Below are 12609 nucleotides of genomic sequence, written 5' to 3'. Positions count from 1 at the left end.
TTATTGGTTGGCTTGGTGACACACTATGCACATGACTGATGCATCGAATACAGTACTAATGATATAACGTTTTCCTTCACAGAATTCACAGTAACCATTGTGAATCGGAGGGTTAATGTCCATGGTTGTTACAGGTTGTACCGTTTCTAACCAGTTTTACTACAATTTGTTTCGGTGATGGTGGTGAATTCTATATTTCACTATTAGGAGTGCAACTATTATACGAGCAGAGGCCCTGACGAATGCCAAGGGATTAAATACCCGTTAGGCAGAAACATGTTGGCCCTTATGTAGACAGATAATTGTCACTGTCTTCTCTTGCACTGTTCTATTTTTTAATTAGGAGGCGTGTCCAGTCCGCAGAATAAAGTATTTAGAAGGAGGACATTCCATCCTATTTTAAATCACTTTCTTGTTCGTTGCACTATTTCTTCTTACTTTACCATCAAAAGATCAGTCATCATGGACGGTTTGTGTATTTGGTGGACCAAATCCTGATACAACAATAAGGTGCGGAGCTGAGTGTCCCACTGATCAGGGGACTAGCCTCATTTGCACATGGGTTTGGCCAAATGATAGGACTGATCATTGAGTCTAATTTGATGGAAACCCTTTACAATCTGTTGTGGATTAATCAGCCATTTTGCGAATAATCGATGATGTACCGGTCTCCTCTATGCATGTAGTGTTAGCCTTTTTTCCTTCTCTATCCTTATTAATACGCTATGTGTGTGCGATAAAGATATTTTGAGATCTTGTTGACTCAGTATCGACAGTGTAGCCTCTCAATTTGGCTGTTAGACCCCCTGTGTTTCAAGGGTATATGCTAGCATGTTTTGAGTTTGGTTCATCCATTGCTGCATTTCATCTCAGTCCATAATCACCCTACTTCATTTTACCATGGAAGATAATTTGGTTATTTTCAGCATGTTTGCCTTGTGTCTTATGTTTTAACGATTTTTAATCATGTTAGTTATTTGGCTGGGTCCAAACTGGGGTGGCATAGTGAGCAAATGAGCAATGGATTTAACCTAGATCTATGACCGGGGGTGAGTGTCCGAAAAGTTTCAGTGTTTCGTCCATCACCTCCTTGTGTTTGCCTTGTTCGCCCTAAGTTGGCAGGGTATGCCCAGACTTGGGTCCCTTGCTCACTTTGCTACTGCATTCAATCTAGCCTGGCTGATTAAGGTTGATACCCTGAAACTGGTCCCAAGAGGCTTGTTTCTTGTCCAGGGAGGACCTGGCCTTTCAGTTCGGGCTGGACTGTTCCCATGAGGCACAAGGTCAAGACTGATTTGCATATGGCTGGGTCCAAACTGGGGTGGCATTGTGAACAAAAGAACAATGGATTTAATCCATATCTGTGACTGGGGGTGAATGTTTGAAAAGTTTCAGCTCTCCGTCCATCATCTTGTGTTGCTGTTTTACTAGGTCCAGCCGCGCTTTTCAAGGTTAGACTTGGATTTGGTCGCTACTTATAAGCAAGAAATGTGGCATTTTCAGTTTTTTAATGTATGTTTCTCCCATGTGTATTTTATTTTATCATTTTTTAATTTTGTGAGTTATTTCACTGTGAATGAGTGACTGAGTGTGTTGGTGAGTAAGATACTTGTACATTTGCATTTGCCCAAAGTCTTCTTGGCACATGGACTAATGGCTCCATTTGAAGAACCCCCTTACTGTCTCTAATGTCACAAAGCTAACCACTTCTGATAGAATAGATGAGACTTAAGTCTCTAGAATTAGAAACCTGTGGAAAAAGTGGCAGAATGTTCCACAGGTGGGAAGTACTGGTCGAATAGCCTCTACTCCATGCTGAACAAATCAATAAGAAGAACCAAAAAATATTTGGGGGACACAGACTGGAGGGAATGTGAAGGAGCATAAGAATGAAGTTTTACAGAGATACATTTATGTCTTGTCCATTGAAACCTATAGGTGGGATGCTGCCCGAGCAGGTGCCAGGGAACCGTACGCTAATGTCATGATCAAATATATGGAAGTTAACACTAATCAATCGTCCATGTTCTGGAGACATTCACATCCAGCCAATCAATAATACAAGAAGACAATCCCAGAGAACAGGTGTTCCACAGGTCCAGCCTTGCCAGCAAACTCTGGTGCCCACAGATCTCGAAGAATAAAGGTAGCATCTCCCTCAAGAGTCTTACCTGTCAATAACAGGACAACAGAGCTAAGTATGACCGCTCAGCAAAGGAAAGATGCTTCTCAATCAAACCGCCAACATTATTAACTTTTAAAACACCACTACTTCTGATCTCTTCAAACCAAAAGTATTAGATCTACAGACAACCATGGCGTATGAATTGTGCAGATATCTTGTTGCAACTGAGTTTCAACAAATTACTACTGATCCAGACCTGGATAGAAGATAAGCGTGACCGGAGCTCTCAGAGTGGCCAACACACTGAGTGTCTACCTTCTCTTCTGAAGAGTGGTCTTTTGTTTGGCCAGCTTCCAACACCAAACTCAAGCCAGGGTACCTCTCTGACACTGGTGTTCCCTCCTTCTCCAGGGCCCTCATCGCCTCCTCTGATGATAGGACCCTCAGATTGAGCTCAGATTCCCCACCTTCTCACTAACAACTGGGACGAGCATGCACATCCTGTATCTAAACATATAATTGGTCGGTAACAAATATTGTTTGGGGCCTGTCAACAATCTTAACAACTGTGGATCGAAGTGATTTTGGTACAAAGTGGCCAGTTCTGTGGAAATTGAAATATTTCTCACAATCACTTGTGAATATATCCTTAAATTTGATCTCTGAGTTAATGGCCGTGGAAAGCATGGGAACTTGTGTACTAGAAGCAAGATGCTATCAGAGAAAGATTACATTCTTTTTCAGTTTTGTAAATTGGCTCGTTGTGTTCCTACCATTGGCAGGTCGAACGAACAACAGTAGCCAGTATGTTTATTATGTGTTGTTTATTATAATATCTGTTGCATGGCATGGGAATTTTCTCTGAATGGCAAGTACTGACATTTTAGAAGGATTTGTCAGTTTTCAGAGCCCTGTGGGGAGGATGCTCCATGCCAGACACCAATTACCTGATTGGCTGAATTATGAGAACTGTTTTCCTTCAGGGCAGCTTGTGTACATATATTTACTTCATTGATGATGACAAATGTCCTTAAGTTCATGTTCAGCTCCCACACATGACTCACAGCTTCTTACGCGTGTACTTGATGGTGCAAGAATACTTTATTGATGTGGAGAACATAACATACAAATCAGTTCTCAGTCATTGCCATTTAAAATTAAAATATAATTCGAATTAATGAGCCTGAATCACAAAGAAGTAATGAATTTCGTAGCCATTGGCACAAACCTTTAGTTGACTTGAAGAGGAAGTTATAGAATTCCATGCCTACATTTTTCCACGCTTTGGAGGTGTAATACTTCCATGCCTAGAAAATAGAAGTGCATAGTTCGGTGCCAGGTGAAAACCTGCTGATAAACTGCTTCTTATTTTCGGAAGGCAGAGAAGACAATGTGAGTTCCGAGATGGCCACAGACAGGAACAGGGCCTACTTCCTTGGTAATAATTCTGGAGCTTTTGGTGCCTTTCTGCTATCTAAAGCCTCTACAATGAGGTTAGTTTAAGTAGTCCATACTCCTAAACATTATGCACTGCAGAAGCGTACAGCTGTTCCCAGTTATATAATATTCCTGGTTTACGCCGGTTAGCCCCGCCCCTACCAGTGCTAGATCTCTACAATGTGGCAAACATAGACTCGTAGGTTTAGGATAGTTTACCACTTAAATAAAAATATTTGGATTTTCTATAGTCATGGGTATTCTTCCAAGAAATGCATCGCTTTGCTTGCTACACCGCCCCTGTAAACAAGTAGTATTTGTTCTCACACTTTCTCTATCACTTGTAACTGGTTCAGTCAATCAATCAATGGCTTGTATAGCATGACTACTCACCCATAAAGGTCTCAAGGTGTGGCAGGGGGTTGGGGGGTGGGGGGGGGGGGTGCTGGTCCATCTGTTGTTCAGTCGAAGAGCCATATCAAGGGGTCTTTCCTGAATTGAGACAGTGAAGAAGATTGCCTGAGGTGGAGAGCCAGGGCGTTCCAGGTCTTTGATGTGAGGTAGGAAAAGGATCTTTCTCCAGCTGTGGTCTTGTGAATACAAGGGCCAGTTGAGTGAAGCGCAGGTCTGTGGTGGGAGCGTGGAATGTGAGCCGGTGATTGAGGTATGCATGTCCTGCATTGTGTAGTGCTTTGTAGATGTGTGTGAGGAGCTTGAAGGTGATTCTTTTGTTCACTGGAGGTCTTTTATGTGCCTGTGGTGGGGGATGTGGTGGATGGGTTTGGCAGAGGCGCTTTGGATGTTCTGCAGTTTCTTGAGGAGTTTCTGGGTGATGCGGACGTAGAGTGTGTTGCCATAGTCAATTCTGCTGCTGACTAGTGTGTGGGTGATCGTCTTTCTGGACTCTGTGGGGATCCATTTAGTTTAGAAGTGCTGATACGTGTGAAGAATGTCCTACAAATGTGTGTGAAGGGATGTGGAAGGTGCTTTCTCATAGAAGGACAAGACACACACCACAGATTCATAAAGAGACAGTGACAAATCCCAAGTTACTACACAGGATAAATGGAGAGAACATTGTGATAGGCATTCTAACAGGGAACCAGACACTACAAAGATGATACCCAATGTAGAGGATAAAAAATTATCATTGCCCAGTCCTGCCCAGCAAACAATAGGCATTCTAGAATGTTCTTTTGTCTGATGACATCAGCTGGAGTTTTGAGATCTATTGTGCTATCAGGCACTGGATGCATGGTCATCATTTAGGGGTTGCCACTGTTCGCAGCTGTGACCTGTGGCTTGCCCCCTGCAACTTTTGGCCCTGCTTTTGCCACCCCTGGCTGCAAAGGCGGCAAAATCCGTGCTTTTCAACCGATTTTATATTGTGCTAATTGTAAATAATGGTATTTTACTGACTATTAGCATTACAAAAAATGAAGCGCTAGGAGCTGAACGGGGCCTTGTGTAGCAGCTGTGGAAAGTAAAATAAAATGCTTTTAAATATAGGTTGTGTGCTTGCAGGGAGTGTGTGTGAGAGAGAGCATGTGTATGTGTGACCACGTGTTTGTATATTTGAGCATGTGTCTGCTTGTGACAGTTAATGAGAATGCGTGATAGGTGGTCAGAATAAGTGTGACTGCGAAAAATGTAAGAATATGTAGGTGAGAATGAATGAATGTGAGTGAGTGTTAGAGAGTGTGAGGCAGTGTGGACATAGCGTTATTGCAGGAAATGCACCTGGATGGAATTGAATCTAACAAACTCAGTAGAGACGGTCATTCATAGCAGCGTGCTTAGGAATGACCCCACCAACCCTAACCCTGTCCGTAAATGTGGAGTGGCAATTCTTACCCGGAGATCGCGTCCCATTACAATTTCCAAGACATGGTCAGATCCTGATGGTCGCTATGTCTTCGCTAAATTACAAATAGGGAATTCTTCAATTTGCCTTGGATCCATTTATGCTCCGATTGGTACTAAATATTTTTTTTCCTCCAATTGAATCGTCTTTTTACTGAGATCAATGCTTCCCAATATCTCATCGGAGGGGACTGGAATTTGGTTCAAGATCCTATCCTCAACAAAACGGGTCAGTTTGACAGGGTTAATGCAGCAGACAGGGTGATCTTACAAGACATACTTTCTGATAACGGTTTGGTTGACCATTAGCATCTCAGTCATCCACATGATAAGGAATATACATTCTTTTCTTCCTTGAATGGCACATTTTCCCGTTGGGATTATTTTCTGTTATCACATAAAGCTTTTCAATTGGTCACCGATTCTAACATTTTGGAAGCTGTTTTATCTGATCATTCTCCTGTTCTTATATCTCTTGATTTAGGTTTGTCTAAACCAGGACGCAAACCATGGCGAATGAGTTTACAGAAATATAGGACACCTGGGGGAAAGCTTCTTTTGCAATCTCATTTCCAAGATTATCTCACTATTAATCAGGACTCTGTCTCTTCTAAGAGAACAGTTTGGGCAGCAGCAAAAACTACTATTAGAGGGCAGTTAATGCAGAATGCTAATCTTATCAACAAGAATAATGTTGCAAAACAAACAGAACTAGAACGAGACATTCAAAATGACTCTCAATTATATATATCGAACCCTACTTTACAGAATTGCAAATTGTTGGAACAAGCTTGCATGTCTCCTAATGCTCTCTTTACCTCTAAGGCTGAGTATGTGTTGCAGAAGATGAAAGGGAGACATTACGAACAAGGAGAAAAGGCTGGCCGATTATTGGCTGCACAATTGCGTCAGGGAGAAGCTGGTATGGCTATTCCAGCTATTAAGTCGACTCAGGGTGAAATACTCACCAGACCTCTGGAAATAGTTAATAAATTTGCCTCCTTTTATAGATCTCTATATACCCAAGTAATCAGCTTGATTTGGATAAAATGTCAACTTTTCTAGAGAAGGTGAATCTTCCACAGCTTTTGGATGATGGCTGAGCCTTACTTGAAGGTAATATCACAAGAGATGAGATTTCTTCGGCTATCACTGCTCTGCCATATCATAAAGCCCCTGTAGAGGACGGCTTCCCCGCTGAATTTTATAGATGGACTGGTCAGAATATAATAGGTACTTTGCATGCTGCGTTTCTAGAGGCTGACAAAGAATCCTCCTTGGGACCCCTTTCTAATAAAGCAATTATAGCTGTTTTACCCAAGCCAAGCAAAGACCCTCTTTTATGCGGAAGTTATCGCCCTATATCCCTCTTAAATTTTGATATTAAGATTCTAGCTAGTATTCTTGCATCCCGTCTTCACAAAGTGTTACCCTCCTTGATACATAATTCCCAAGTGGGTTTTGTCCGAGGCCGTTCTTCCCGAAATCATCTTCGTACATTGGCTCACATGTTATGGACTGCTAAACATATTCCAGAGGATTCCTTGGCTCTCTCACTTGATGCTGAGAAAGCATTTAATCACATTGAATGGGAATATCTCTTTACAATAATGCAGAGATTTGGTTTGGGTGACCAATTTATGAAAAAAGTATGTTTATTATACTATAGCCCACTAGCTCAAGTCAACTGTGGAGGTTTGTTATCTACCCCATTTCCTATTCGCAGAGGTACACGCCAGGGTTGCCCATTGTCCCCTCTTCTTTTTCTCTTAGCGATGGAAACTCTTGCTGCTGCAATTCACCAATCTGATGATATTACAGGTATCCCCCTTCCATTGGCCATTATAAAATGTATTTATATGCAGATGACATTCTTCTTACTCTTACTAACCTCCCGCGATCTCTCCCAGCCCTTCTTCAAATTATTAATGATATTTCCACCTTTTCTAGTTATAAAATAAATTGGGGCAAAAGTGAAGCATCACCTATATCAGTTGGCACTACGAAATCATCAATTTCTGGATTCCCTTTTCACTGGCAATCCTCACACCTTAAGTATCTCGGATTCTGATTAATAGAGGTTTGGAAAATATGGTTGCGGATAATTTAGCTCCTTTATTTTCTCAAATGCAGAGGGATTTTGATAAGTGGAAAGCTCGAGGATTATCTATATGGGGTAGAGTTCAAGCTATTAAGATGGTTACTCTACCAAGATTCATTTATATTTTGGGTATGCTCCCCTTCCAAATTCCTTTAGTTACTCTTAGATCAATCGACTCCAAGATAAAGCTCTTTATTTGGGGCACAGCTAAACCACACCTTGCTGCTGCTAAATTAAAGGCCCATCTGTTATATGGAGGCATGGGTCCTCCATCCATTGAACATTATTCACTTGCCCTAAACATTTCTCAACTCTCATATTTTCTACCCAAATCTAAAGACATTCCACAATGGGTATCAATTGAACGTAATCTTCTATCTCAGGATTCAGGACTATCCCTTTTATACAGTACTGGTACTAGTTCCTCTGATCCTAAAAATCCTATCTTATCAGCCATGCATAGATCTTGGCAGAGGGGTCATCGCATATTAAGTTTGAATCCACAAATTCACATTAAAGCTCCCTTGTGGAATAATTCAGCTATTAGTATTAATGGTCGTACTTTATCCTGGCCTTTGTGGAGAGAAGCCGGCATTTCTTCTCTGGATCAACTCTTACATGATGGAGATTTTAAAACTTTTCCCCAACTTTGTGAGGAATTAAATCTTCCACTTCTACATTCCTCTAAATACGTTCAACTTCAACAATATCTTAAAAAACAATTAGGCTCTCCACCTTGGTTGCTTCAGGTTTCTCCAATATTATTTTATCTGCAACTATGGGGGAAGTTTAAGGGGGTGACCTCTGGTCTTTATAAAAACCTTTTTGCTCCCTCTTTTTTCACAACGTCTCTCACATACTCTTCAGACTAAATGGCAATCTTGCTTATCTATTATGTACTCCAATGCTCAATGGGATCAAATTCTGGAGGGGTTGCACAAAGGCGTTCGAGAAGTGCGTCTCAAATTCTGTATCTTTAAAATTCTTCCTGATTGGCACTGGTTACCGGTTAAATTACATCAAGCTGGGTTATTATCGCATAATTCTTGCTGGAGATGTTCAAATCCTGGTTGTGACATAACACATATCATTTGCGAATGTCCACGCACCAGACCCTTCTGGATCTTTGTTGGCAAAACTTTGAACTCGACAATGGCATTAATTATACCACTTACATCTGCCACCATTATTTTACATGACTTCCATGGTTTTCCAAAACTTTCTAAGCCACAGACTCGTCTTCTGCACACTGCTTTGGCTACAGCCAAAATTTGCATTTTACGCCATTGGAATTCTTCATTTACTCCTTCTCAGGAAGACTGGTTGGTGGCAATGATGCAGACAGCCTTACATGAATGCACAATTTACAATTTTCAGGACCAAGCTGACATCTTTCTTCAAACTTTGTCCCCCTTTTTGGAAACCACATTGAATGACGATTCTAACCCAACTCCCACTTCTAATGAGCATTCTTTACCTACTTAATTTTATTATTTCATATGCTTTTCCTGTACTATATCATTCTCTTTATCCTTTCTCTTGTCTTCTCTCTCCCCCTCCTGTTACTCTGTCGCTTTTTTCTTCTATTTTTCATTTTTCTTTACTTTCTTTTAATCTTGATTATATTTATTTAGTTGTTACGTTACTTAGATATAAGATGCATTCATACCTTTTGTATTGTTATTTTATAACAGATTGTAGAGCATGTACTGTTAACTTTTTTCTTATCTCTATTACTAGGAGTAAATTTCATTATCTGTCAATTTATTATTCTTTTTTAATATTTTGCAAATAAGGTTTTCTTATTTACCTTATTCACGTTGATATTTACTATGTATTTTATTTCATAATTCAATAAAAAATGTCAACACAAAAAAAGAGGCATCCATGGCAGAACTGTGGCACTGGAATACTGGAGGCAGTTCTTCACACAACGCAAACCTGTGACAAAATGCTAGCATACGATGGCACACTTGAGGTTATACTTAGCATGATAGAATGCTGATTGAAATTCTTGTCATTGTGGCACCTGTGAAAAACTGCTGAGGCGGACATACTGGACGAAATTCCTGGCATGTTAGGCATTGTTGGCAAAATGTTGGCTCTAGCACATGCAAATCGTTAGTCATAAAGGAGGACAACTGTTGTATTTGGGAGGGGGGCCATCATGACAAAATGGTTTAATGTTAGAAATAATCTTTGACCTAAGGGTGGTACATAGTTTACCAACAGCATTAATGGCAAAATTCTGTCAGTAGTATATTGTATCTAATTTTCTAACTAAAGGAGCACCCATGGCATATGAGCAGCACCCTGATAATATCCTGGACCTGGCACAAATTAAGGCAATTTTTCAAAAATAGGTTTAAATCGTGGGCACATGAGGTTACATTGACCTGGCACACCATGAAATACTTAAATATTTAATGAGTGCTATTACTGGACCCCCAGGACCCTCTGTCAGGCTCACTTGTTTCACTTGCTACAATCCTTGGAAAATAATTATGACCACCACTTTAACAAAATATCCAGCTGCAATGCCAAGAACAGACGGTGAACAGCGTCTTGATGAGCACTGTTAACTTTCTGTAGCTTCCACTGGGGCTGTGAAAGGGACATTACACGTTAGGTTTGTAAAAATAATAAATTCAGCAGTGGAAGGGGCCTTCTTCTGATTAAATAATTTTTTTTTAAATAAGTTGTTGGCATGCGTTATTATTGTGAATGCATGAAAATTTAAGTGGCTGACTACAACCATTACCTTTGTGAAAGAGTGACAAAGCTTTATAAATGATCTTAAATGAAAAAGTATTAACAGGAAGGAATATTTTAGGCCAACATTAAAGAATATATTCAATACATGGTCAACATTAATTTATACATGTGGACATAACTATTATAGTTTTTTAAAATCTATCTAGAAACTATTTTCTCATTGCAGTCTACAGTAGGAGAACTATTGGGACAGTTTGTGGTATACAAAAAAAGTAGGTTCCCAGTCCTGGCGTGTGTTTTGTATCACTATATCCTCTTCAGGCAAACATATAATTTATCATGCAAAACTAAAAGAAACAATTAATGATCCCCTTGCATATCATGTTAGCACCTTAATACAGGTGCATCTAAAACAGACATGTGTCTACTTTATCGTATTATATTAATCCTGCATTTATTATGAAACTTCAGCAATGTCAATTATTATAATGTCATCAGCATTCAGGTCATGTGATATCACTTATTTGAAAGATTGAGGGTCAAAGTCACGTGATGTCACTTTCTGTGATGCCATTAACCCTTTAAATGCGGGCGAAAAATTTCACGTCTGCGATCCCGGCCGTCCGACGCACACGCCACCCGTGACATCGAGCAGCCAGGTGCCGTCCAACGCATCTAAAGGGTTAAGGTCAAGTGTGTGTGTGTGTGTGTGTGTGTGTGTGTGATGTCTCTTCTGCTACCCCAGGCATTTTGGTGAATTGATGTCTATGACTGGAGAGACCTTTCAAGGACAATACTGACCTGGTCTCACAGGTCATTTGTATTGCAGGCCCCAGCTGCATTGCAATTCCTTGACTGCTCCTCTGAACCTCACATGGGGACGACCACTCTTACACATCTAGGTTTAATGTACAATCCCAGAATGTCTAAATAGCAAAACCTCTGCAGTGAAATATGAAATCTTTAACAAGCATATTTCAAACTTTCTGAATTGCTTCTATGTCATGAACGTGTGCTTTATATGAAGAGACATCTAACCTCTTTCAGGAATACATTACTAGCCCTGGATAGAGTAATTCATTTAATTTTGCTCACAGATTTTCTTGCTGCTCAAATCCACGCATCTCCTCCTCTGAGTGTCCTGGTTTTATCACCATTTCCCCCCACCCCTGTTACCATTAAAAGAACCACTAGTAACTCCAGGGCTTCGGAGTTACCAGGGATTACAAGTGGGTGGAATCCATGAGGTTCGGTGAGAAATGAGGAATTACTCATAGAATGGAATATTGTGTCCTGATTCCACTTATCACTCAAACATTTCAGCTGCTTGTATCAGCCCAAGTCTAATAACTTGTAAACTGATGGGGCTGGTATCAAGTTCATCGGAAACTCATAATAGAGAATCAACACGCGATCTGGATCTCGGGTCTGAACAGGTCACCCAAGATCAATTTCCTCACTCTGGTTTGGAGTTCAAGTCAATGTCAAGCACATCCCTATCCAACAAACTATTTTAGACTCTATCATACTTCTCTCACTGTAGTGAAGTACATTAAGGCACACGCTAAGTCTCCATTTCAGTGTCACGTTTTAGCTTGTCATCTTTTTCTAATGGTGACTTTTGAAATGTTTTACACTAGCACAGTAATGTACCAAGAAGCTACTGTATGAGCAGCGTATTCCTAGTAAGTAGTGCTGCCTCGTTGTCTGCATACTCTGTTCGAGGCTTGGTACATTGAACACGATGCTCTTGCATTTGGTTGTCTGGTTGGAGACAGCTCTAAGGCTCCAGACAAGCCAGCGCTTCAAGTCTGCACCTTTGACACAATGCGATATGAATAGTGCTTTTTAGTAAAAACAATAGTAATGCAATCGTCAGAGGAGCACTTCTGCTGGGAATATCCTGGAACTTGGTACACTGTGACCCAGATGGAACCCACCTGACTCCAACCTTTATCCTGCAAAGCCTGTTCTACCCAGACCGGCTTCCTGGCACATTGAACTCAGGTATGGGGGATTAGGGTGTCCCAGTGGATTCTACCACTGTGCTTTTGATAGTATAGGTAGTAATAAAAAGCAGTATAATCACACAGTAATGTTATCATTGCAGAACTGTTTATCTTTTTCGCCATTCTCGAAATGCCTGGTTACAATACTTTGTTTAATTTGCTTAATTATTGCAGCTCATGCTTTCTGTACAAGAATGCGATTGATTTAAAAAAATGTTTGAAAAGCTATATTCGTATCTTTCTTGTGTTTATCTTGGGCATGCAAAAGAAACAATGAAAGGGTATATCTGTTCCCATGATTTCCTTGGGGAATAAGAGTGGTCATGTTCCAGGTTGCTGATACTATCCAGTACCGTGGT

Source organism: Lissotriton vulgaris, chromosome 3_1, assembly GCF_964263255.1.
Source record: "Lissotriton vulgaris chromosome 3_1, aLisVul1.2, whole genome shotgun sequence".
NCBI lineage: Eukaryota > Metazoa > Chordata > Amphibia > Caudata > Salamandridae > Lissotriton > Lissotriton vulgaris.
Note: the sequence above shows the minus strand (reverse complement) of the source record.